This window comes from Protopterus annectens, chromosome 2.part0 (assembly GCF_019279795.1).
Source record: "Protopterus annectens isolate FY-2018-M chromosome 2.part0, PAN1.0, whole genome shotgun sequence".
Taxonomy (NCBI): Eukaryota; Metazoa; Chordata; order Ceratodontiformes; family Protopteridae; genus Protopterus; species Protopterus annectens.
The window spans coordinates 896,993,086-897,018,090 of NC_056728.1; the positions used below are offsets into that span (position 1 = coordinate 896,993,086).

Consider the following 25,005-nt stretch of genomic DNA (forward strand, 5'->3'; position numbering starts at 1 on the left):
TTACCGCTGTGAGCAAGAGGGAAAAACTTTATCTGCCGTAGGTGCCGTTATTCCACTCCCTTCGGCCTTACCCAAGGCTAAAGGAGGGGGAAATGTGGTTCCGCAAATCCGTAAGTTTTTCTCCCAACAGCAGGAAGAATCCTTCCAGAGGCAGAGGACGGGAAATTTTTCAGGGAGACGCCGTCCCAGAGGCGGCAGAGGGCCCGCAATTCTGGAGACCGCGAGTCCTTTCGTGGCTCTTCAGCCTCCCACACGTCATGAGGGATTGCCCGGCTGTGCTGCTCGAGCCAGTCGGGTGTCGTTTGCCAAGCACCTAAAAGCCTGGGAGTCAATCACTCAGGACAGATGGGTGCTTCGGATCATTGCCGGAGGTTACACCATCCCATTCACATTCTCCCCCACCGTCCAAAAAGAATCCCGGACCCACCACCCAGTCAAAGGGAAATGGCAGCCGCAGAAGCTTTAAAGCTGCTAGAAAAGGAGTCATCCAACCGGTCCCCACAGACCAGATCGGATCAGGAAATTACTCCAGGTTCTTTTAGTGCCAAAAGACAGGGGACCTGAGACCAATATTGGATCTCAGCAGACTGAACCAATCCGTCACGAAATCCAAATTCGAATGGTCACGTTACAATCCATTCTCCCATTGTTGGAGAAGGATGTTTGGATGTGCTCCATAGACCTCAAGGACGCCTATTATCACATACCGATACATCAGGCGTCCAGAAGGTATCTGCGCTTCAGCCTGGGAGTCAGTCATTACCAATTTTGCGCTCTGCCCTTTGGTCTCACCACAGCCCCCAGGGTGTTCACCAAGTGTTTGGCAGTAGTGACGGCTCACCTGAGAAGTCTTGGATTCCAAGTGTTTCCCTATCTGGACGACTGGCTCCTGACTGCCACCACCAGGTATCTACTAATGGACAACCTCAAAGCCACCATCTCCCTGGGTGTTACCCTGGGGATTACATTCAGTTGGTCAAAGTCTGTCTTGCTGCCCTCTCAACGCATAAAGTTCATAGGAGCAGAGATAGACTCAAGATTGATGCGCGTCTTTCTTCCTGCCGAAAGGATCCAAACTTTGCAGGGCCAAGTTCAAGCTCTGATCTCGAGATCCAAAGCCCCAGCCAGGATGGTTCTACAAGTTCTAGGCTCAATGTCTGCCACGGTTCTTTTAGTCCCTCTGGCAAGATTGCACATGAGGATTCTTCAGTGGCTATTGTCAACGCAATGGTCCTTTCAGGATCTTCCCCTCAATCATCACATCATGATTACGGATATATGCAAAAGGGACCTTCGCTGGTGGCTTCAGACATCCAATTTGGATCAAGGAAACCCCTTTGTTCTTCCCTCTCCAGTGGTTACCCTGACGACGGATGCCTCCCAGATAGGGTGGGGGGGGCATTGTCTGGGCAGGCTAGTTCAGGGCTCCAGCCTTCCAGACGAAGCTCTTCTCCACATCAATGTGTTGGAGATGAGGGCTGTACTTCTATCCCTACAAGCCTTACACAAGTTTCTTCCTCAGGGCATCATCGCCATCCACACAGACAACATGTCGGTGGTTTGGTATCTGAACAAACAAGGAGGGACCAGATCATACCCCCTTTGCAGAGAGGCCATGAGAGTGTGGGAATGGGCTGTAGCTACCAACCGCTTCTTGGTAGCGACCCACATCCCGGGAAAGTCAAATATATTGGCAGACAAATTGAGCAGGACAATTCTCTCTCCTCACGAGTGGTCTCTAAACCACACAGTAGCAGCTCAGGTTTTCAGGAGATGGGGACGCCGTGCTGCGACCTATTTGCAACTCCATTAAACACCAAGTGCCAAAGGTTCTTCTCCTTGATCCCACATCAGGAGTACCAGCCATGGATGCTCTAGCACAACCTTGGCCAACAGGGCTACTTTATGCCTTTCCTCCAATTCCGCTTCTTCCCAGAGTTATTCAAAAAGCCTCTCAACTGGGGTCTTCAATGATACTGATTGCCCCGTACTGGCCTCGTCAGGTATGGTTTCCCTACCTGAAGAAGCATGCAGTGGACGATCCGTGGACTTTAGACCTGATTCGGACTTGCTAATCCATCAGTCGGGACTTGACATCAGTCCCTTCAATCTTTGAAATTGACAGCTTGGCTCCTCCACTTCCGACTTTAGTTAGAAGGCACACACTAGACCCGGAAGTTGTTCACATTTTATCTTCGGCCCACAAACCCACCACTAACAAATTGTACCTTAGTAAGTGGAAGAGGTTTGCTATCTGGGCTCAACTCAAGGGCTTAGACCCTATCACTGCTCCTGTCCCAGAGGTCTTGAAATTTTAACATCCCTGTTTAATCAGGGATCTTCTGTCTCAACTATTAAAGTCCAACTAGCGGCTATCTCTAAATTCCACGAATCCATGGATCCTCCTTTGATGAGCAGCAGACTATGCAAAACTTTCATTAAAGGTGCGAGCCTATTAAGACCACCAATTTTTCATCCTGCACCTCCGTGGGATCTTGATTTGGTGCTTGCATTAACATCTCCCCTTTGAACCGGCTGCTACATGCGAGTTAAAATATCTGTCTTGGAAAACTGCCTTCTTAGTTGCAATTACTTCTGCAAGAAGAGTTTCAGAGCTTCAAGCCCTGTCTATTAAGCCACCGTACTTGATTTTCCACAAGGATAGAGTATCACTTAGGCCTAATCCATCCTTTGTCCCAAAGGTCTGTTCTAGTTTCTGCCTCCAACAATCTCTAGAGCTACCGTTTTCTTCCCAAAATTCTCCAATGAAGCAGAATACACTCTTCATAAATTGGATGTTCACAGGCAATTACGCTTCTATTTAGACAGGACTCAGCAACTTCGTAAGTCAGACCAGTTGTTTGTGTCCTTCTCAGATAATAAACTGGGCCAAACCATCACAAAAGCTACTATCTCAAAATGGATCAGAGATTGCATAACTCAGGCTTATTCTTCTTGAATAAGCAACTTACAACATCTATCAAGGCTCATTCTACCAGAGCTATGACTACTTCTATAGCTTTTCATTCCAAGCTCGCTATATCGAAATCTGTGCTGCGGCTACTTGGTCCAATCCGCACACTTTCATTTCCCACTACAAATTGGATGTGGCATCTAAAGGACGAGCTTCATTTGGTCCCACGGTACTCAGGAGTGTTTTCCAGTGAGCCACCCAGGATTCAGGTGCTAGGGACGCTGTCCCATCATTCAGAATGTAGGCGAGATAGATCACATAACATCTTTTAGTTATGTACTCACCATAACTTCAGATGTTTGGGATCCATCTCGCCTACATTCCTAATACCCACCCTCCCTCCCCCTGCCTTGGAGATCAGAAGAGATTGAACGGTTTTGAGTTCTACTGTTTTATCTTGTTTCATCTGACGTTGTTATATAAGCAGGGTATGCATGTGTGCATGTATGCGGACAAACTAGATCTGGGGGACTGGTAGTGGTGCATCCTGGGATATGGTAAGCTCAGCCAGTAAGAGACTTCGCTCTTTGGCATAAGCGTGCCGAGTCGGAGCCGAGGGATCGGCTCCGAACCCATCATTCAGAATGTAGGCGAGATGGATCCCAAACATCTGAAGTTATGGTGAGTACATAACTAAAAGTTTTGGCTCTGGCGAGGTTGGCTTCAGCTTCTTTTGGTCTCTCTGCCTTCGAGGTGATGGCAAGGGTATTTTACCATCCAAGAACACTTGACTCTTACTTCTTTGAGTCCTAACCCCATCTCCCCTTCAAATCCAACTTATGCCTATTTCACAGGGTCAGCAGGCCCTTATGTGCTTCTGGGCAGTTCCAGTTCAGGAACCTCCCACCTCTTTGGATACCTTTCCAGATCATCCTACCAAAGAGGTTCCCCAGAAGAGGCTGTGTAAGAGAAGACGCTTAGAATCCCCCCAGGAATCTCTAATCGAAGACACCAATTTTGATGAAGGGGAAGGATCCCCCAGATTACCAACAGAAGATGTCTCCTTTCAAGACATTCTAGAAATCCTTCACGAGAAAGGTGATTGATCTCTGAACCCCATTCCCTAGAAGAGATTGTGTTCCTAGAAGCCTTTGGGTCCTGCCCATCTACATCTTGGTTTACCCCCCCCCCACTAGAAGATGTCCTAATAGAAGTAGTCTTCCGACACTTGGAAGAAGCCAGATACCATAAAACCAATTTCCTGTAATCCAGGCAAGAACCTAGTTCCACCCAAGGATAAACCTTTTTGGAGTAAGGGAATTCCTGTAGATGCCATGGTTATTGTGGCAGTCACAGAAAAGAAGCTGGCTGAACAGAGCTTCACTGTCCATCCCCTTAATAGGGAGTCTAGAGCATTGGACAGATTTGGTAAGCACATCTATGCATCAGTGACCTTTGCCGTATGGATGCTTAAATATTTAGCACACATTAGTAGATTACAGAGGGACTTGATTAAAGAACTCTACACATGGGTCCATGTCAGAGAAAAGTTTTTTCTTTGCAGCTGCCTACCCTCCAATCCATATCTAATCCGTCCATGAGGTTAATCTGTCATTAAACTGATAAGAACACTACACTTGATCTTAGCCAGAAGGCCAAGAAGTGAAGGTTCTTCACGGGCTGCAGGTTCAGGTATAGCCATTGGGAGACATACTTGGAAGTGGTTGTGTGATTTTTTTTTTCATCAGTGCCTACTTTGGATGGATCTTTCTTGTTTGGCCCCACTATTAAAGACACACTTTCCCTTACTGAGCAAGATGGAAATAACTTATATAACATGGGAGTCTGTTTTTCTACCCAGAAATTTTCTTTTCCAGGAATCAACACTCCCAAGAAAAGGATGTGATTTTGAAAATCCTAGGGTCGTTTTCAAGAGTCACGAGGAGAAATTTCATCCAGAAGCAGAGGGGGAAATAACAGAAGGCTCTGCCCTCACAGCATAAGGGGTCAGCAAAACCAAGTATGTTCTTCGTGTTTCTCTGTTGCAGTCATCACACTTGGGTTATCATGCCAGGGGTAGCCTTCAGTCGGCCCGAATACCAGAGGCTTAGTATTTCTTTTCAGTTGCTGTCACTCCAGGACTGATGTCAGGTCATCAGTGCTATAAAATCAGGCAGCTGACGCTATTACATCAGTCTTTCTTGCTGAGGAGCCCGAAGCAGCAGTTTGCACAAGTGCCGGTCAGCTGCTACCTGAGTTTTCATTTCCGAATTGAAGTTTGAAGTCTTCTAAAGCTAAGTACCCCATTGGGGATCCTTTTTTTCTTGCTCTAACCGATGGCAGAAAAAGTTAACAATTTTCTCACATGTGGAAAGAAAATACCACACTGAGATTTCCATTCTTACTGCATCACCTGTTTAGGCCCGGACCATGACTTCCCTCGCTGTCAGTTTTGTGCTTTGTTCAGTGCCAGGACTATACGTCGTCTGGCCCTTATTGTAGCTAAATATTTTTGCTCTCGATCTCCGTATTCTGAAATGGCTTTGGTAAGCTATCCAACTACTGATCTTCCAAAAAAAACCCAAGGATAAAGACAGAGACAGACCGCACAGGTCTAAAATTGCCGATGACGCTTCTGTTAAGCTAGTCGCCAGTTCACCAGTCCTCAGTGAGGTGCTTTCGCAGCCCCTGATGCCCGCTTCTTTGGATTCACAGGCCGCTACCGAGACCCGTTCGGAGTCCGGTGTGCTGCGAGACTCTTCTTTGACTAAGGGTCCTGCGGATGTCTCTACCTTGGATGGGTCCTGAGCCGCTGAGTAGGCACTGGCTTCTGAGGAAGTTCTTTGCCCTACCAATACTTGACACAAACTGACTACTTCTTTCGCGTCTTCAGTTCTTTCTAAAACTACCGAGTTTCTAAGGCCCAGGGTGCGAACTACGCCTAAAAAACCGACTACCCATGCTCAAGCACCTGCTTCAATGCATCAATGTTGAATGCTTAAAATGGCTGAAGACCTTATCTTGCTTATTAGGAGAAGCCAGCCTACCCCTTCCAAAAGAAAGAGACTTGTCCCCAGCAGTTTTGTCTGACCAGGAGTCTGATGACTCTGAAGTTTCTGAATATGAAGACATGCAATCTCTGTCTACTTATGAGGATTCAGATGCAGAGGAATTCATTCCTTCTGCCTCTCCTCTAGAGGATTTTTCATTTGATGAAACCCTGCATACTTTAAGGGAGCATTTCCAATGGGAGTGTCAGGACTATCCTCAGTCCAAAAAGAGACTCAGGGAATTCTTAGATTTATCACAGCACAGACCTTTAGCCATTCCTCCTGTCCTGGATGTTGTGAATGATGTTTTTCTGGAATCCAGTTTAACTCCTGACACCCTTCCTCCTGCTCTCAGGAAGCCTGACCGGTATTAGAGTCCCTGACTCTCACAAATTTCTTTTCAGGAATCCTATGGCTGACCCAGAGGTCATCTCCCAAGGACCTAAAGGAATAAAAGCAACCACAGCTAAGAATCCCACCCCCTTGGACAGGGATTCCTGACCTTTAGACTGATGGGGTAAAAAAAGTATACACCTCTGCAACTCTTGCCATTAGAGCACTAAATTCAGTACCACATGCTGAAATACCAGCAACATACTGTGGAACTCCTTAAACAAAAATATCTACCTTTCCGGCTTGTGCAGAAAATAAAGAATTACAGGAGCTTATGCATTCTGCAAGCCAAGTTACTAGATACACCTTGCAATGTGGCTTTGACGCTCTAGAAGCATCCTGCAGGGCAGCAGTCACAGGTTCTGTACTTAAAAGACATGTTTGGCTTAAGGAACAGACCTTGCCAGACCATGTCAAGTCAAAACTATTGGACACACCATTGAACAAAGACAATTTGTTTGGCACCAAGTCAGAAGAGGTCTTAAAAAAGATGGAAGAAAAAGCTAAATCTATGCAGACAGTTAGACGTCTTGCAGGTCCAGCCTCCGAGGTTCAGTAGGCATTGCCCCTCCAAGCACGGGTCCTTTCCGGCCCCCTGAAGACCAGCTCAGACAAGACCTAGGGGAAGCAGACCTCCTAGGCAGCAATCCCAGGGAATGCAGAGATCTAAGCAATTAAGTTCCTCCACTTCACAAACAGAGAGTGCTAAGCCACCCCTTATGGAAAGAACTCGCAATGAATTTACACCTCCACCCCTTACCTTTGCCCACCTGCTTGTGCCCCTAGGAGGAAAACTCTCCTCCCATGCCAAAAACTGGACCTCTATCACCAACCACCGATGGGTTATCAACAGTTTCCCAGGGATACAAATTTTAGTTGCACACTCTACATACCCCAAAAGGGTTCCCAGATCTTCCTCCAAACCAGTGACCAGAGGCACAAAACCAAGTCCATTCCCTGCTTTCCATGAGGGCAATACAGCCTGTTCCTGCAGACCAGATAGGACAAGGTTTCTATTCCAGGCTTTTCCTGGTACCCAGAAAAGAGGGCACCTGGTGCCCAATCCTCAATCTATCAATTCTAAACACCTTCCTGGTGATACCAAAATTCAGAATGCTCACCCTCCAGCAGCTTCTTCCTATGCTATCCAAGGATGCTTGGTTAGCCACCCTAGACCTAAAAGAAGGCCTATCTACACATCCCCAATCATGGATTCCTGCAGGAAATATCTACGATGTTCTTTGCGTTTTACTGTTGCAGTCATCACATTTGGGTTATCTGCCTGCAGGTAGCCCTCAGTCAGCCTGAATACCAGAGTCTTGGGATTTCTGATCGGATGCTGTCGCTTCTTCTATGACATCAGGTCGTTATGGGTATAAAAATGCAGCCGACACCATTACATCAGCTTTTCTTGCCGTGCAGTATCCCAAGCAGAAGTAGTTCACAAGTGCCAGTCGGCTGCCTCCTGAAATTTTCGTTTTTCAAGTTTGACCTAAAGTTTTCTAAAAGATAAGTACCCCGCTGGGGATCCTTTTTTCTTGTTCTAACCGATGTCAGAAAAAGTTAATTGTCTTGCCTGTGGAAAGCAAATACCTCAGAGATTTTCATTCTTACTGCGTCACCTTTTTAGGGTCTGATTATGATGTTCCTCACTGTCGGTTTTGCTCCTTGTTCAACGCCCAAACTGTTTGTCCTCATGCTATTTTTCTCACTAAATTCTTTCACTCTCGTTCTCTGTATTCCAAAATGGCTTTGATAAGCCATCTGACTACCGATCTTCCAAAAAAACTTAAGGATAAAGACAGAGACAGACCGCTTAGGTCCAAAACTGCAGACGATGTTTCCATTAAGCTAGTCGCTAGTTCACCGGTACTCAGTGAGGTGGTTTCACAGCCCCGGATACCCACTTCTACAGATTTGCAGGTCTCTACTGAGACCCATTCGGAGTTTGGAATGCCGCGAGATGCTTCTTCAACTAATGAACCTGTGGATGTCTCTACCTTGGATGGGTCCGAAACCGCTGTGCAGGCACCTACTTCTGAGGGTGTATTCAGACCTTCCAGTTTTCATATTAAAACGACGACTTCATTTCAAATAAAAAATACCAAATTTCTCAGGCCCAGAGTTAGCACTACACCTAGGAAACTGACGACCAAAGCGCATTCTCAGGCCCACATGCCTCAGAAACAAATGCTTAGTATGGCTGAAGATCTTGTTACTTTAATTAGGGGAAGCCAGCCTTCCCCTTCAAAAAGACCAAGAACTGATTTTCCTTCTGATTCTTCAGGTCATGTGTCTGTTGATTCTGATCCTTGTGATTACCAGGACATACCCTTATCTACCTATAAGAATTGTGATGCAGAGGATTCCATTTCCTCTGCTTCACCACCAGATCTTTCTTTTGGTGAAACCCTGCATACCCTTAGAGAACATTTACGCTGGGAGTGCTAAGACTACCCACAGTCCAAAAAGATACTCGGAATTTTTAAACTTGCCTCATCACAGGCTTCTAGCTATCCCTCCTGTTCTGGAAATTGTAGATGATATCTTCTTAGAATCCAGTCTTACCCATGATACTTTGCCACCAGCTCCCAGGAAACCTGACAGGTACTAGAGAGTACCTGACTCCCACAAATTCCTCTTTACGAATCCTACTGTGTATCCAGAGATCATTTCCCTGGGACCTAAAGGCATTAAGGCTACAACAGCCAAAAATCCTACCCCTTCTGACAGGGAATGTAGGGCTTTAGACAGATGGGGTAAGAAAGGTATACACCTCTGCTACTCTTGTCATCGGGGCTTTAAATTGCCAGTTTCATATGTTAGTATCAGCAACATATTAATGAGCTAATTAAACAGAAAATGATGTTGATTCCTGATTGTGCAGAACATAAAGATTTACAAGAGTTATTGCATTCTGCCAACCAAGTTGGAAAACATACTTTGCAATGTGGTTTTGATGCCTTAGAAGCATCTTGCAGGGCTGGTGTCACTAGGTCTGTTCTTAGAAGGCATGCTTAGCTTAAGGAACAAATCTTGCCAGACCATGTCAAAGCAAAATTACTAGATGCACCATTAAACCAAGAATGCCTGTTTGGCAGTAAAGCAGAAGTAGTCCTCAAAAAAAAATAATAAATCTATGCAAACGGTTAAATATTTTCTACAGGTACAGCCACCTAGATTCAGTAGGCATTGGCCTTCTAAAAAATTATCCTTTCCAGTCCCTCCCAGGCCTTCTCAGTCCAAACTTAGGGGCAGCAGACCACCAATATTACAGTCTCAGGGTATGCACAGATCTAAGCAATGGAGTGCTCCCACCTCTAAAACAGGGAGTAGTAAGCCGCCATCCTGTGGTAAAATCTCACAATGACGTATTCTTAACTCCTCCAAGCCTTGCCCAAGTATTTGCAACCTTAGGACGAAAACTTGCCCTGCATGCAAAAAACTAGGAGTACATCACCCAGGACAGATGGGTCTTGAACATTGTATCCCAGGGATACAGATTTTACTTCCACTCACTGCCAACCCCAAGCAGATGGCCAGACCTCCCCCCAAACCAGTGGGCAGAGGCCTAAAAGAGCAAGTACTTTCTCTTCTCAGTATCAAGGCTATTCATCCTGTCCCAGCAGAGCAATGGGGATAAGGTTTTTACTCCAGACTGTTTCTGGTACCCAGAAAAGAAAACTCTTGGCGCCCTATCCTGGATCTGTTTATTCTCAACACCTTCCTGGTGGTTCCAAGATTCAAAATGCTTAATCTCCAACAGCTGTTACCTATGCTAGCCCAATGACTCCTGGCTAGCCACCCTAGACTTAAAAGTAGCTTATCTGCACATCTTCATAAGGGAATCTTGCAGGAAATAGCTATGTTTCAGGCAGGCTCCATAGTTCTTTGCACTTCCCTTTGGCTTATCTACTGCACCCAGGGTATTGACAAAATGCCTAGCTCCAACCATTGCATATTACAGAAAAACTCAAATTTACCCATACTTGGATGATTGCCTGATTCAGGCGGACAGTCAGGATTTGCTACTCCAGCACCTGACATTTGTAAAGAGACTTCTAACTTCATTGGTGTACACCATCAGAGAAAATAAATCACATCTGGTAGCCAGCCAACAGATTGTATTCCTGGGACCAAGCATGAACACAACTTCCCAGAAAAACAAATTTATTTGACAAATTACTTCATCTACTGGCCATCAAAACTCAGCTATCTGCAAGAAAAATACTGCAAGCCCTAGGGTTCATGGCCTTTTGCATTCTACTAATTCCATATGCAAGACTGCATATGAGGAAACTTCAATGACACTTAAAAAGTCTCTGGTGTCAACATCCTCAAGATTTGGAAACAATGATTCCTGTCATTCCTTGCCTAAGGGCAGAGGCCTGCTACCACAACAAAGGACTTCATTTCACTCAACTCCCTGCCGCCCAAACCCTCACCACAGATGCATCAGACTATGCATGGGGGGCCCACATGGCAGGACAATGCATTCAAGGCAAATGGAGCCCAAAGCAAATGCACCTGCATATCGATCAGAAAGAAATGTTAGCTGTACAGAATGCTGTGACAGCCTTCAAATGCCTTATTCTTCCAGGGCAACTATTGATAAAGACTGACAACACCACAGTTATGTGGTACATAAACCAGCAAGGGGGAACCCATTCCTACCCACTCTGCAGGTTAGCCATGGCTCTGTGGAACACAGCCTTGAGCAATCCAGTGCACCTGCAAGCTCAAATCTTGCTAGGCAAACTAAATTCACTGGCAGATGACTTGAGCAGAAATCGAATGGACCTGCACGAGTGGAAACTGGAACCCAAATCATTCAAGCTTTTGATCCACAGGTGGGGAGACACCAGAGGTGGACCTCTTTGCTTCCCCTCAGAACTATCAGTTGAGCAAATATTGCACCAGAACTCCGCACAAGCATGGAAAGTGGATGCCCTGTCCTTTACATGGGAAAACCTCTCAATCTATGCCTTTCCACCTCTGCCCCTCCTCTCGAAGGTTCTACTAGAGATCAAACAGGACAAGCCAAGGACAATCCTGATTGCACCAGACTGGCCTATGCCAGCACTAGTACCCACTTTTGCGCAGTCTTGACAGTACTGTAACCATGGCACCTGCCCCAGACCCCCCTCCCTGTTGTCCCAGCAGGAGGGCCAGATTTTGCATTCTCAGCTACAAACCCTGAACCTAGCAGCGTGGCTCATCCCCTGAACTCATCACCAGCAACCCTCAGTAAACAGGTGCTGGATGTCATCCTTGAGGCAAGGAGGCCTAGTACTAGAAAATCCTATTCAGAAAAGTGGAAAAGATACTGTTCTTGTAGCCAGTCTCAATGAATGGACACAACTGTGCCCAGCTTACCTCATATACTAGATTACTTAACAGAAATGCTCCACAAAGGCCTATCCTTCTCTTCAATTAAGATTCATGCCTCTGTCATCTCAGCTCATTATAATACTGAGCCACCCCTATTCTGTCATCCTTTGGTCAAACAGTTCCCGAGAGGATCCAAAAATGGAAGACTCCCCAGGAGAGCTCCCACTCCAGCCTGGGACCTTAACTTTGTATTGGAAAAACTCATCCTTCCACCATTTGAACCTGCTGCTTCAGCAGAGTTAAAATTCCTCTTTTGGAAAACAGCTTTACTTCTAGCCATCACTTCAGCAAGAAGAGTGTCTGAATTGCAGGCCCTTATGACTGTGGAACCCTTCATTATCTTCCATGCGGTCAGGGTTTCTCTCAAGACTTATGCCCAATGTGATATCTAGTGTGGCTTTAAACCAATCCATTCATTTGCCAGCCTTTTTCTCTAATCCTCAGAATAAAGGGGAAAGGCTCCTGCACTCCCTGGACGTGCACAGGCAGCTTAGGTTCTATCTGGACAGGACTAAACCTTTTAGAAATTCTGACCAGCTGCCAGTCAGCTTTGCTACAGGGGCAGAGGGCAAGGGCATTTCAAAGCAGACCATTTCTAAGTGGATAGCACACTGCATCCATTCTGCTACAAACACCATGGGAAACCTACCCCACAGGGGATCAGAGCACATTCCACCAGGGCCACATTAGCCTCTACAGCATTTCTCAGGGGAGTCCCCACCAGGGACATCCTGGAAGCTGCAACCTGGAGGTCTGTACACAACGTCACCAAGCATTACCACTTACCTATCTTTTCTAAATCCAGAGCTGGATATTCTACAGCAGTCTTACAGGGCCTGCTTGCCAGCCCTAATGCTTCTTGACTGCCTCCACCCTTCCTCAGATTTGGGAATCCACCCAAATGTGATGATTGCAACAGTGAAACACGAAGAACATAGTACAGTTGTGTACACTTACCATAAATGTAGATGTCCAAGTGTGTATTCACTGTTGCAGTCCTGGTTACCCTCCCTCCAGCCCCTTGACTTCTCTATACTTCTACCTATTCCTTTTTGTTTGGCCATATCTTATAACATTGGTATTTACTTTGTACTGGGGGTGTTCGCCATGTAATTGCTTCCTATTGTGGGGGCTCCTGACATCTGGGGCAAGAAAAACTGATGTAATGTTGTCAGCTGCCTGTTTTATACCCGTGATGACCTGATGTCATGGAAGAAGCAACAGCATCCGACGCAGAAATCCCAAGACACTGGTATTCAGGCCGATTGAGGGCTACCTGCAGGCAGATAACCCAAATGTGATGACTGCAACAGTGAATACACTCAAACATCTACATGTATTGTAAGTGTACACAACTGTACTTTTCAGAGCAGGATCTATGCACTTTCAGTTCTCTTCACTTCCCTTTGGCTTATCCACTGCTCTCAGAGTTTTCACAAAATGCCTGGCTCCAGCCATTGCTTTTTGCAGACAAAGGAATATTCTTATTTACCCCTACTTAGATGACTGCCTGATTCAGGCAGACAGTCAGAAAAAGCTGTTGCAGCACCTGACTTTTGTAAAGCACCTACTGACCTCCCTGGGGTACACTATAAATGAAAATAAATCCAAACTAGTACCCACTCAAAAAATTGTATTCCTGGGAGCGAGCATGGACACAGCATCCCAGATGACATTCCTTACTCCAGAAAAACAAGCCTATCTGACAGGCTACTTCTCTCAACTAGCCACCAGAATCCAGTTATCCACAAGGAAAATCCTGCAAGCTCTAGGGTTCATGGCATCCTGCATTCTACTCATTCCATATGCCAGACTGCATATGAGGAAACTTCAGTGGTACCTAAAAAGCCTTTGGTGTCGATACTTTCAGGACCTAGAAACTATCATACCCATGATACCCTGTCTAAGGAAAGATTTTCTTTGGTGGACAGCAGCATGCAACCACAAGAAGGGTCTTCCCTTCTCACAACCCCACGTTGCACAGACCCTAACCACAGATGCATCAGATTATGCCTGGGGTGCACACCTGGATGGCAGGTGCATTCAGGGCCATTGGAGATGAAATCAAATACATCTGCACATCAACCAAAAAGAGATTCTAGTTGTTCAGCATGCTTTTGACAGCTTTCAGATGCCTACTCTTCCCGCGGCCGCTGCTGATTGAAACAGACAACACCACAGTGATGTGATGCATCAAGCAGGGAGGAGCTCACTCTTATCCTGTCGGCAGGCTTGCCATGACACTATGGCACATGGCTTTAGCCATGCAAATTCACCTGCTAGCACAATTCCTGCCAGGCTCCCAAACTCTCTGGCAGACAGCAAGCAGAAACCTCATAGACCCACACTAGTGGCAGCTAGACCATTGCACCCTCAACCTTGTAACCCAGAAATGGGGAAATTAGACCTCTTTGTCTCCCACAGCAATCACCAGCTCAGCAAATTTTGCACCAGGGAACCTCACAGTAAGTCCTGGAACATGGATGCCCTATCCTCTCAATGGGTAAACCTCTTGATCTATGCATTTCCCTCTACCTCTGCTTTCAAGGGTACTACTTAAAATCATGGAGGAAAAACCAAGAGCAATCTTGATTGCCCCAGACTGGCCACGCCAGCACTGGTACCCACTGCTTTGCAGTCTGTCACCCCTGCCACGATGGTTCCTACCCTAAATCCCAACTCTCCTGACCCAGCACAACAGAGAATTCATGAATCCACAATTGCCGACCCTGAACCTGGCAGCCTGGCTTATTCCCTGACCTCTGCTCCAGTTGCCAGTCTAAGCAAGCTAGTCCCGGATGTTATATGTGAGGTCAGAAGCCCCAGCACTAGAAAATCCTATGCTGACAAGTGGAAAAGATATTTCACCTGGATCCAGACTAAAGGAGCTGAAACAGCACAGCCCTCCCTACCTCTCATCCTGTATTACCTAGCAGACCTACTAGACAGGGGCCTATCATTCTATTTTATTAAAATTATTGCTATTGCCGTCTCTGCTCATTACAGCACAGAGCCATCTCTTTTTCATCACCCTCTCATCAAACAGTTCCTAAGAGGGGCTGAAAATTTAAGGCCACCCGGAAGAGCTCCTAGCCCAGCTTGGGTCCTTAACTTTGTGTTGGAAAAGCTCACACTATCCCCCCTTTGAGCCTGCAGCTTCAGCAGAGTTAAAATTCCTCTCATGGAAAACTGCCTTGCTTCTGGCCATCACTTCACTATTAGAGTTTCATAGCTACAAGCACTCATGGCAGTAGAGCCCTTCATCATTTTTCATGATGACAGGGTCTCCTTCAGGACTAACCCAACTTTCATGCCTAAAGTGGTGTCCAGTGTGGCTCTCAACCATTTGCCCACCTTTTTCCCTAACCCACAAAGCAAAGGGGAAATGATTCTGTATTCTCTAGATGTGCACATACAGCTCAGATTCTACCTGGGTAGGACTAAATCTTTGACCAATTGCTAGTGAGCTTTGCAGCAGGGGCAGAGGGCAAGGCCATATCCAAACAATCTCAAAATGGATAGCACACTTTATCCATTTCTGCTACAAATACCACGGGAAACCACCCCTAAGTGGGTCAGGACACATTCCACCAGGGCTGCCTCCACCTCTGCAGCTTTTCTCAGAGGTGTCCCTACCAGGGACATCCTTGAGGCTACAACATGGGAGTTCTGGTCATAACTTCACCAAGCATTACCACCTGCCTATCGTCTCCAAATCCAGGGAAGGCTTTACAACCACAGTCTTGCAGGGCATCCTAACCAGCCCCCAGTCTTCTTGACTGCCTCCACCCTTTTCGTCAGCTTTGGGAATCAACCCAAGTGTGATGACTGCAACAGTGAAACACGAAGAACATAGTACAGTTGTGTACACTTACCATAAATGTAGATGTTCGAGTGTATTCGCTGTTCCAGTCTTGGTTTCCCACCCTCCATCCCCCTTGTGTCTCTCTCTCTTCCTCACTCCTTACAGGGAGTTTTGGTATTTACTTTCTACTGGTGGTGTTCTTCCACCATAACCTAGCTCCCTATTTGGGGGCTCCTGACATTTGGGGCAAGAAAAACTGATATAATGGCGTCAGCTGCCTGATTTTATACCACTGACGACGTGACTTCAGTCCTGGAGCCACAGCAACTGACGCAGAAGTACTAAGCCTCTAGTATTCAGGCTGACTGAGGGCTACCCCTGGCAGGATAACCCAAGTGTGATGACTGCAGCATTGAATACACTCGAACATCTACAGTTATGTTAAGTATACACAACTGTACTTTTCTGAGACTCTGTCAGGTAAGCCCTTTCAGAGCTCCGGAAAGGTTGATGAACTGCTGTTTTCTGAAGGCATTTGGGGGGAGCACGTGTCTTAGTACCCAGTTGTCTGGGCAGCCATCACAAAAGATTCTTAAGTGCAAAGCATCATATCCATAGGTTATTTTATTCCCTTTGTACAAATTCCACCAGTCGACTTCCTTGGATCTGACTACTCCTCCTTCAAAGTCGGCTTGACCCTGGATCCCTCAGTTCTCTCTGGAGCCAGTCTCTCAAAACGATCTCCCTGATGTGTCACTTGAGACCAGTTTTGGATCTCAGTCATCTGAATCAGTTTGTAAAGAACTCAAAGTTTCAGATGGTCATGGTTCAGTCTGTTCTCCCTCATCTGGAGAAGGATGACTGGATGTGCTCCATAGACCTCTAGGATGCACACTATCGCATCAAAATGACTAGATGTTCTTGGCAGTATTTGTGCTTTCGGCTGGGGGCTAGCCATCAGTTCAGAGCCCTGCCTTTTGGTTTCACCACAGCCGCCAAGGTGTTCACCGAGTGTATGGCAATGTTAGTAGCTCATCTCAGACTGCATGGATTCAGAGTGTTTTTGTATTAGGATTTGACCGGGCATCTACTCAAGGAAACCAGGGATTACTTACTCCGTTTGTGTCAGTCCCTGTGGATCACGGTCATCTACCCAAGTCCCAGCTTCAGCCAGTTCAAGTCTTGGACTTCATCGGAGCTTGCATGGACACTATCAATCATTCAGCCTTTCTGCCACAAAACAGAATTCATACTTTGAGACTAATTGTCCGTCAGATCTTGTCTCATCCTTCTTCTCTAGCAAAATTTGTACTTCAGGCATTAGACTGTATGGCTGCAGTGATTACTCTTCTACCCACTCCTCGGCCTTCACATGTGAATTCTGCAGTGGACTATGGCAGTACAGTGGGCAATTCTTCGACAGTCATTGTATAAAACTTTCTCGGGTTTTCAGGGGCTCCCTGCTTTGTTGGATCCAGTCCATTGATGTTTGTCAGGGACATCCCCTTATCCTTCCTCCCCCAAAGGCTACACTGACCACAGACAACTCCTAGTTTGAGTGGGGAGGGCTGTTCTTGGGAGGACTGTCTTTTCAGTATTAATATCAACACAATGGGGACATTTATTAATTTAGAGGCCCCAGTTTTGTTAGTCTTAAATGAGAAATTATTTCTAGGCTGTTCCTTATAATATAATTGATTTTTGAGATTATTAAATCTTTTATAGCCCAAACCTAATCTGTCACTTATGAACTTCCTTATCTCAGGATCAGAAGATGTAATTCACCAGTACTTTGTGATAATGTTTTTGACTGCAGTAATATTTTGGTTAAAAGAAAGCATGCACCTTTTAAATTTTGTTTCTTATTCATTTGTTTAATATTACTTTCTGTAATGTGAAGAAGAATAAACCTGCAGCAGCCAAAGGACACTGGTATACCAAAATTATCCAAAAAATAACAGCAACCACCATGACTAAAATCATGTAACTTCTTTAATGAGGATAAGCACTTTCACACTTAAAGTGCTTCATCAGATCCATACAAAAGTAAAATAAATATTCCTTAAATACATAACACATCCAGTAAAACACTCCAATTGATGTTGCAACGCCCTATTCTTGAGGGCTGACTTTAAAGAGAAAGCATTTATTCAATCCTGGTATCCATTTGGTATATGGTATATATCCATTTACATTGAGACTCAGTTGAAAGAATATTTAACTCAAGCACCTGCTTGTTAAGGACACTTTTTTGTGTTCTTTAGGTGAGTTTATATCTTTGCATGGTATGTTTGACTCTGATATTTTACTTGTTACCTTAAATATATGCAGCCTGTTCACAATCATACCCAATGATTTTGGGATTGAATCTGTAAAAGAATTCATGACAACGAATGGTACTGTATCGTTTTACATATAAAATTGCTGGGTACTTTATTAGAGTTGGTGCTTGAGAATAACCTTTTATATTTGAACGTGATTTTTATAAACAAAAACTTGGAGTGGCTATGGGGACACCATGTACAAATAGTTACGCTAATATCATGCTGGAGAACTGGGAAAGACACGTTGTTTTTAGTGATCATATGTTTAGCCCACATCTTTTAAAGTATAAAAGATTTGTAGATGATGTTTTTATTTTATGGAGAGGAACAGATCATCTATTTTATTACTTACATGGAACAACATAGTAGCTGTTTTAAGTTGTCACTTAAATATTCTGATTCTGGCATAGGCTTTCTTGATGTGAGGCTATCTTTACATGATTGTCTTTTAGATTGTACCAGCATGCATCCCACGCACGTCTTTAGCAATGTTACTAAAGGCCAATTTCTGTGTATGTCTAGATTATATACTGATGATAGAATATATCCAATCCAATGATATTCTATATAATTAATTTTTAGAGAGAGGCTATAAGCATGTTGATGTAACAAATGCTATGAAAGAAGCTACAGGTCTTTGCCCAACTGTGGGTAAACCTTATTTTAGACAAACTACTGATAGAGACCTGAGTCACAGCGTTAAATTCAAACAAAAGAGCTTGGATAGGATACCTTTAACTTAAAGCAGCAATATTCATAAGATATGTGACATTATTAACAGGAATTGGTCTATTTTATTATCTGATGATAGATTAAAAGGGATTTTAAATGCTGAACCACATTTTACTTTTAAAACAAATCTTTCTCTCAAGCGACAGTTATGCTGTAATTCTAATATGAAGAAGGCGATTAGATTTGCTAGAATGGGTGCATTTCCCTGCAGAAATTGCAAGGCTTCTTCTTGTATATCAGGCACCAGTAATTTTAAACATCCTGTTTCTGGATATAATTTTACCTTCAATTTTTATGCTGATTGCAGAACGTATAATGTTGTTTATTTAGCTAGCTGTAAGTTCTGTTATTCATTCTATATAGGTAAAACTAATAGAATGTTAAAAAAGAGAATTCTCCAACACATGGGTGATGTAAAGAAAGGTAATTTGTTAAATGCTCTTGCTAAGCATATAGCTGAGAATAAAGATCACTGTTTTACTTTTCAAGTAATACAGATTGTTGAATGCAGTATACGACGGGGTGATTTAATTAATAAAACTGAAGTGGCTGAAATGAACTGGATAGCCACTATGCAGGCTGATAAACTACCGGAATTGAATAATGCTTTCCCTTTCAAGTCAGCCCTCAAGAATAGGGCATTGTAACATTAATTGGAGTGTTTTATTGGATTTGTTATGTATTTAAGGAGTATATATTTTTTTACTTTTGTATGGATCTGATGAAGCACTTTGTGTGAAAGCACTTATCCTTATTAAATAAGTTGTATGCTTTTAGTCGTGGTGGTCACTGTTATATTTTGGATAACTTTCTGTAATGTAATTAGAAAAAAAACAGCTTTGCATCAGAAGTCCACCTTTGGATAATTGTTTTTTTTTTGTTAGTGACTTAATTTGTATTATAACTCCTGTGGAGAAAGTCATTGGTAGTATTTTCAGTCTGATATTACATACCAATAATGGAGAAATGTTATTTAGCAATGAGTTTCATTTGATTATGTATAACATTATTAAACATAAAAGGAGGGTGCATACTTGTGAAATGCACATATGTATTCCTTTTCACAGGCTTTCTAAATAGCTTAGTTTGTAAAGTACCTGAATCTGTTTTGGTTAACGTAATATCTAAAAAGTCTACTGTATCTAAAGATATTTCTTTTTTAAAACTTAAAAAAATCAGTGTAGGTGCTCATACTATTAAAAAAATATATTAAAATCTTCTAATGTGCCCATCTGAATAAGAAATATGTCATCTACAAATCTATGATAAACACTAATGCCTTCAAAATATGAATTATTGGAACTGGAGGGAATGTGTTCCGTTTCCCACACAAACGTCACAATGTCTGCATATGTATTAGCCACATGTGTGCCCATGGCAACACCTGTGGTCTGATGGTACAATTGTGTTTGGAAGAGGAATACATTATTTTCTAAAAATAATGTCCAATAGGTGATGGAAATGTTAAATCTTGTCTTCAGTCATTTATGAATATTTATTGAAAAAATGCCTAACACTATCAATACCCATATTATTAGGAATGCATGTGAACAGGGACTCTACGTCCATCATAATTAAAAAAAAAAAAAAAAAAAAAAAATAATTACTAATGTCTCTACATGTAGTCCATGCATATAATTCTCTAAGAAAATGTGCAGAATCCTTAATAATAGTATGAGATGATTGCAAACATTTCTTTAGTTAAATCAAGATACTTAAAGATGTGTTCAGTAACCTATCCCCTTGCCGACCCTGTCGGTCTCAGTGGTGGACATCTCAATGGTTTATGTAGTTTTAGAATGCCATGTATCATCATCTTCTTCTTTCGGCTGCTCCCGTTAGGGGTCACCACAGCAGATCAACTGTTTCCATTTCTTCCTGTCCTCTGCATCTTGCTCTGTCACACCAACCACCTGCATGTCCTCTCTCACCACATCCATAAACCTCATCTTAGGCCTTCCTCTTTTCCTGTTACCTGGCAGGTCCATCCTTAGCATCTTTTTCCCAATATACTCTGCATCCCTCCTCAGCACATGTCCAAACCAATGTAATCTTGCCCCTCTGGCTTTGTCTCCAAACCTTCCAACCTGGGCTGACCCTCTAATATACTTATTCCTAATCCTGTCCATCCTCGTCACACCGAGTGCAAATCTTAACATCTTCAACTCAGCCACGTCAAGCTCTGACTCCTGACTTTGTCAATGCCACTGTCTCCAACCCATATAAAATAGCTGGTCTCACTACCCTCTTGTAGACCTTCCCTTTCACTCTTACTGGTACTCTGTCACAAATCACTCCTGACACTCTTCTTCACCCACTCCATCCTACCTGTACTCTCTTCTTCACCTCTCTTCCACACTCACCATTACTCTGAACTGTTGACCCAAGTACTTAAAATCATTCACCTTCACCACCTCTATTCCCTGCATCCTCACCATTCCTCTATCCTCCCTCTCATTCACACACATATATTCTGTCTTAGTCCTGCTGTCCTTCATTCCTCTTCTCTCTAAAGCATATCTCCACCTCTCCAGGGTCTCCTCCACCTGTTCCCTACTCTCACTACAGATCACAATGTCATCTGCAAACATCATAGTCCACGGGGACTCCTGTCTGATCTCGTCTGTCAACCTGTCCATCGCCATTGCAAATAAGAAAAGGCTCAGAGCTGATCCTTGATGTAATCCCACCTCCACCTTAAAAGTATCTGTCACTCCCACCGCAGACCTTACCGCTGTCACACTACCTTCGTACATATCCTGTACCACTCTTGCATACTTCTCTGACACTCCCGACTTCCTCATACAATACCACAACACCTCTCTAGGCACCCTGTCATATGCTTTCTCTAAATCCACAGACACAATGCAACTCCTTCTGACCTTCTCTGTACTTCTCCATCAACACTCTCAGAGCAAACATCACATCTGTAGTGCTCTTTCCTGGCATGAAACCATACTGCTGATCACTAATCATCACCTCCCTTCTTAACCTAGCTTCCACTACTCTTTCCCATAACTTCATGCTGTGACTGATCAGTTTAATCCCTCTGTAGTTACTATAGCTGTGCACATCACCCTTATTCTTAAAAATCGGTACCAAAACACTTTCTCCATTCCTCAGGCATCCTCTCACTTTCCAAGATTTCATTAAACAATCTAGTTAAAAACTCCACTGCCATTTCACCTAAACACCTCCATGCTTTGACAGGTATGTCATCTGGACCAACAGCCTTTCCATTCTTCATCCTCTTCATAGCTATCCTTACTTCCTCCTTGCTTAATCCACTGCATTCATGATTCACTATCCGCACATCATCCAACCGTCTCTCCCTCTCATTCTCTTCATTCATCAACCTCTCAAAGTACTCTCTCCATCTGCTCAACACACACTCCTCGCTTGTGACTAAGTTTCCCTCATTATCCTTTATCCCCCTTACCTGCTGCACATCTATACTAGCTCAGTCCCTCTGTCTAGCCAATCGGTACAGGTCTTTTTCTCCCTCCTTAGTGTCCAACCTTTTATACAACTCTTCATACTCCTTATCCTTATCCTTAGCCTTCACCACCTCTCTCTTTGCCATGCACCTCATCTCCTTATACTCTTGTCTACTTTCTTCATCTCTTTGACAATCCCACTTCTTCGCCAACCTCATTCTCTGTATACTCTCCTGTACTTCTTCATTCCACCACCAGGTCTCCTTGTCCTCCTTCCTCTTTCCAGATGTCACACCAAGCACCCTTCTAGCCATCTCTCTTACTAGCTCTACTGTAGTTACCCAGCTATTCGATAACTCTTCACTGCCACCCAGTGCCTGTCATAACTCGTCCCTAAACATCACCTCACAATTACCCTTTTTCAATTTCCACCATTTGATCCTTGGTGCTGCCCTCTTACTAGCTCTACTGTAGTTACCCATATATTCGATAACTCTTCACTGCCACCCAGTGCCTGTCATAACTCGTCCCTAAACATCACCTCACAATTACCCTTTTTCAATTTCCACCATTTGATCCTTGGTGCTGCCCTCACACTCATCCTCCTCTTCTTGATCACCAATGTCATCCTACAAACCACCATCCTATGCTGCCTAACTACACTTTCACCTGCCACCACTTTACAGTCTCCAATCTCCTTCAGATTGGCCCTTCTACATAAGATATAATCCACCTGTGTGCATCTTCCTCCACTCTTGTATGTCACCTTATGCTCCTCCCTCTTCTTAAAATACATATTCATCACAGCCATGTCCATCCTTTTTGCAAAATCCACTACCATCTGATCTTCTGCATTCCTTTGCTTAACACCATACTTACCCATCACTTCCTCATCCCCTCTGTTCCCTTCACCAACATGCCCATTAAAATCTGCTCCAATCACCAGTCTCTCACCCTTGGGTACAGTCATCACCACGTCATCCAACTCACTACAAAATTTTCTTTCTCATCCATCGCACACCCAACTTGTGGAGCCTATGCACTAACAACATTCATCATTACACCATCAATTTCCAGCTTCATAAACATCACTCTATCCGACACTCTCTTCACCTCCAAAACGCTCTTAGCATACTGTTCCTTCAGGATAATGCCTACACCATTTCTCCTCCCATCCACACCATGATAAAATAATTTGAAACCGCCTCCGATATACCTAGCCTTGCTCCCTTTCCATCTGGTCTCTTGCATACACAATATACCAGCCTTCCTTCGGTCCATCATATCAGCTAGCTCCCTCCCTATACCAGTCATACTGCCAACATTCAAAGTTCCGACCCTCACGATAACAGTCCTAGCCTTTACATGCCTTCAGCCTCTTCTCCTCCTTCAGCCAACAGTAGCCCAATTTCCGCCAGCACATGCCATGTATATATAGGTGTAATTGGTGATGTCATAAGATAGTTAAATAGTTCAATGGCTAATTAACCTACATTAAATATATTCAACAAACCATTATTGACTCTCTTAATTATGTTATTACGTGCACATCTAGTAATGTTCTTATCAGTGCTGTTCAACATTTCATTTGTAGTAAATAGTCGAGCACTACCACACCACTGCCTTTCTCAGCAATCTTAGTAACAGTATGCTTATTTTGTAGTAAATATTTTATGGCATCATATTAATTTGCATTTAAATTATGAAATGACCTTTTTAGCCCATTTTGATACAGCAAATAAATATTGTGTTCAACAGCCTTCTCAAATACTTGCAAAGTCAGATTGCTACTTGGTATATATGTACTTTTCCTTCTTAGAGCAGAGACATTGGTTTTTATTACTGGCTCCAGAATTAAGACTTTACGACCTGATAAAATATTTTACTTCACTCAATACCTGCAATATGTTAACAAGCTGGTACAAACAAAAGTCCCTTGGTAAGGACCGATAGTTCATATTGATCAAGTCCATACTTAGAAAGGTTAGAAACTAAATCATGTTTTAAAGTTCTTATAGATTTTTCATATGCTGCTGTTTGTATGAATTCTTCCCTTACTACTGCTCGTTGTAAAAAATATTCTTCTGTTTCTGCTGCACCGTAAATGGTATTGGTGAGTTCTGCAGATGAGGAAAATCCAACGGATCAAGTGCAAAAATGATATTTGGATCAACAGTTATAACTGGTTGTTGTACAGTGCTATTTCATCCAGTCCCCTCAATATTAACTTCTGTTTGTGTTGTAGAAAGTGGCTCCATTCTCAGAGTATCAGCTTCCACATGTGTATTGTTCTGACATGTCAAGGAAGGCTCTTTCTGATTGGACCATGTAAAATGCATCCAGTTTTAAAATCTTAAGTCTTTGGCCATTTTTCTTTTCTTGGTGTCTATTAATTTATTTTCAAATATTTTAATATGATCTATCACTTCATTCAATAAGTTTGTGTGCTGATTATGTTCGACTCTATTAACTAGTTCTAAGTATTGCTGCTCAATATCTGTACGAAGCGATGTCTAAGGGTGGTGAAAAAAATCATTCATTAGCTGCATGTATTGTAGCTAACATGTCAAATTTAATATCTGCCAGTGCTTTAACAAATCTAGATGTTTTGATCCATAAGTGGCCATTTTTAGCAGTTGCCATCCCCTTGGTACAATTTTATGTTTTAAGTAAACGTCAGAGCTTAAGTGTTGCCATTGTAACTTTAAAGTTGGCAGTTTATGTTCAAAAGTATCCACTTTCATTTTAAATTGCATAACTGAATCCTTACTAAACTTACTTGGATCATATGTTCCATCATCAAAGGTTCAGTAAGGGGTTCTCAGGTATGTCAAGGAGTTCAGAAGCACCAATTACTTTCCTAGCAGGCATTCCACTTGTGGATGGAAGTGCACTTAAACTAGTCATGCCCAGCAGATAACAGCAAAACTTAGAAACAATAAAATGTAATCTAGTGACA

General features: G+C 43.5%; 1 protein-coding gene and 1 pseudogene across 1 annotated transcript in view; one reads left to right on the forward strand and one right to left on the reverse strand.

Annotated features, from left to right (window-relative positions):
* Positions 1 to 25,005, forward strand: part of RIC1 (RIC1 homolog, RAB6A GEF complex partner 1) — a 2,584,659-nt gene that overhangs the window by 381,986 nt on the left and 2,177,668 nt on the right. The window lies entirely within an intron of this gene.
* On the reverse strand, positions 4,460 to 4,581 carry LOC122793811 (annotated as a pseudogene).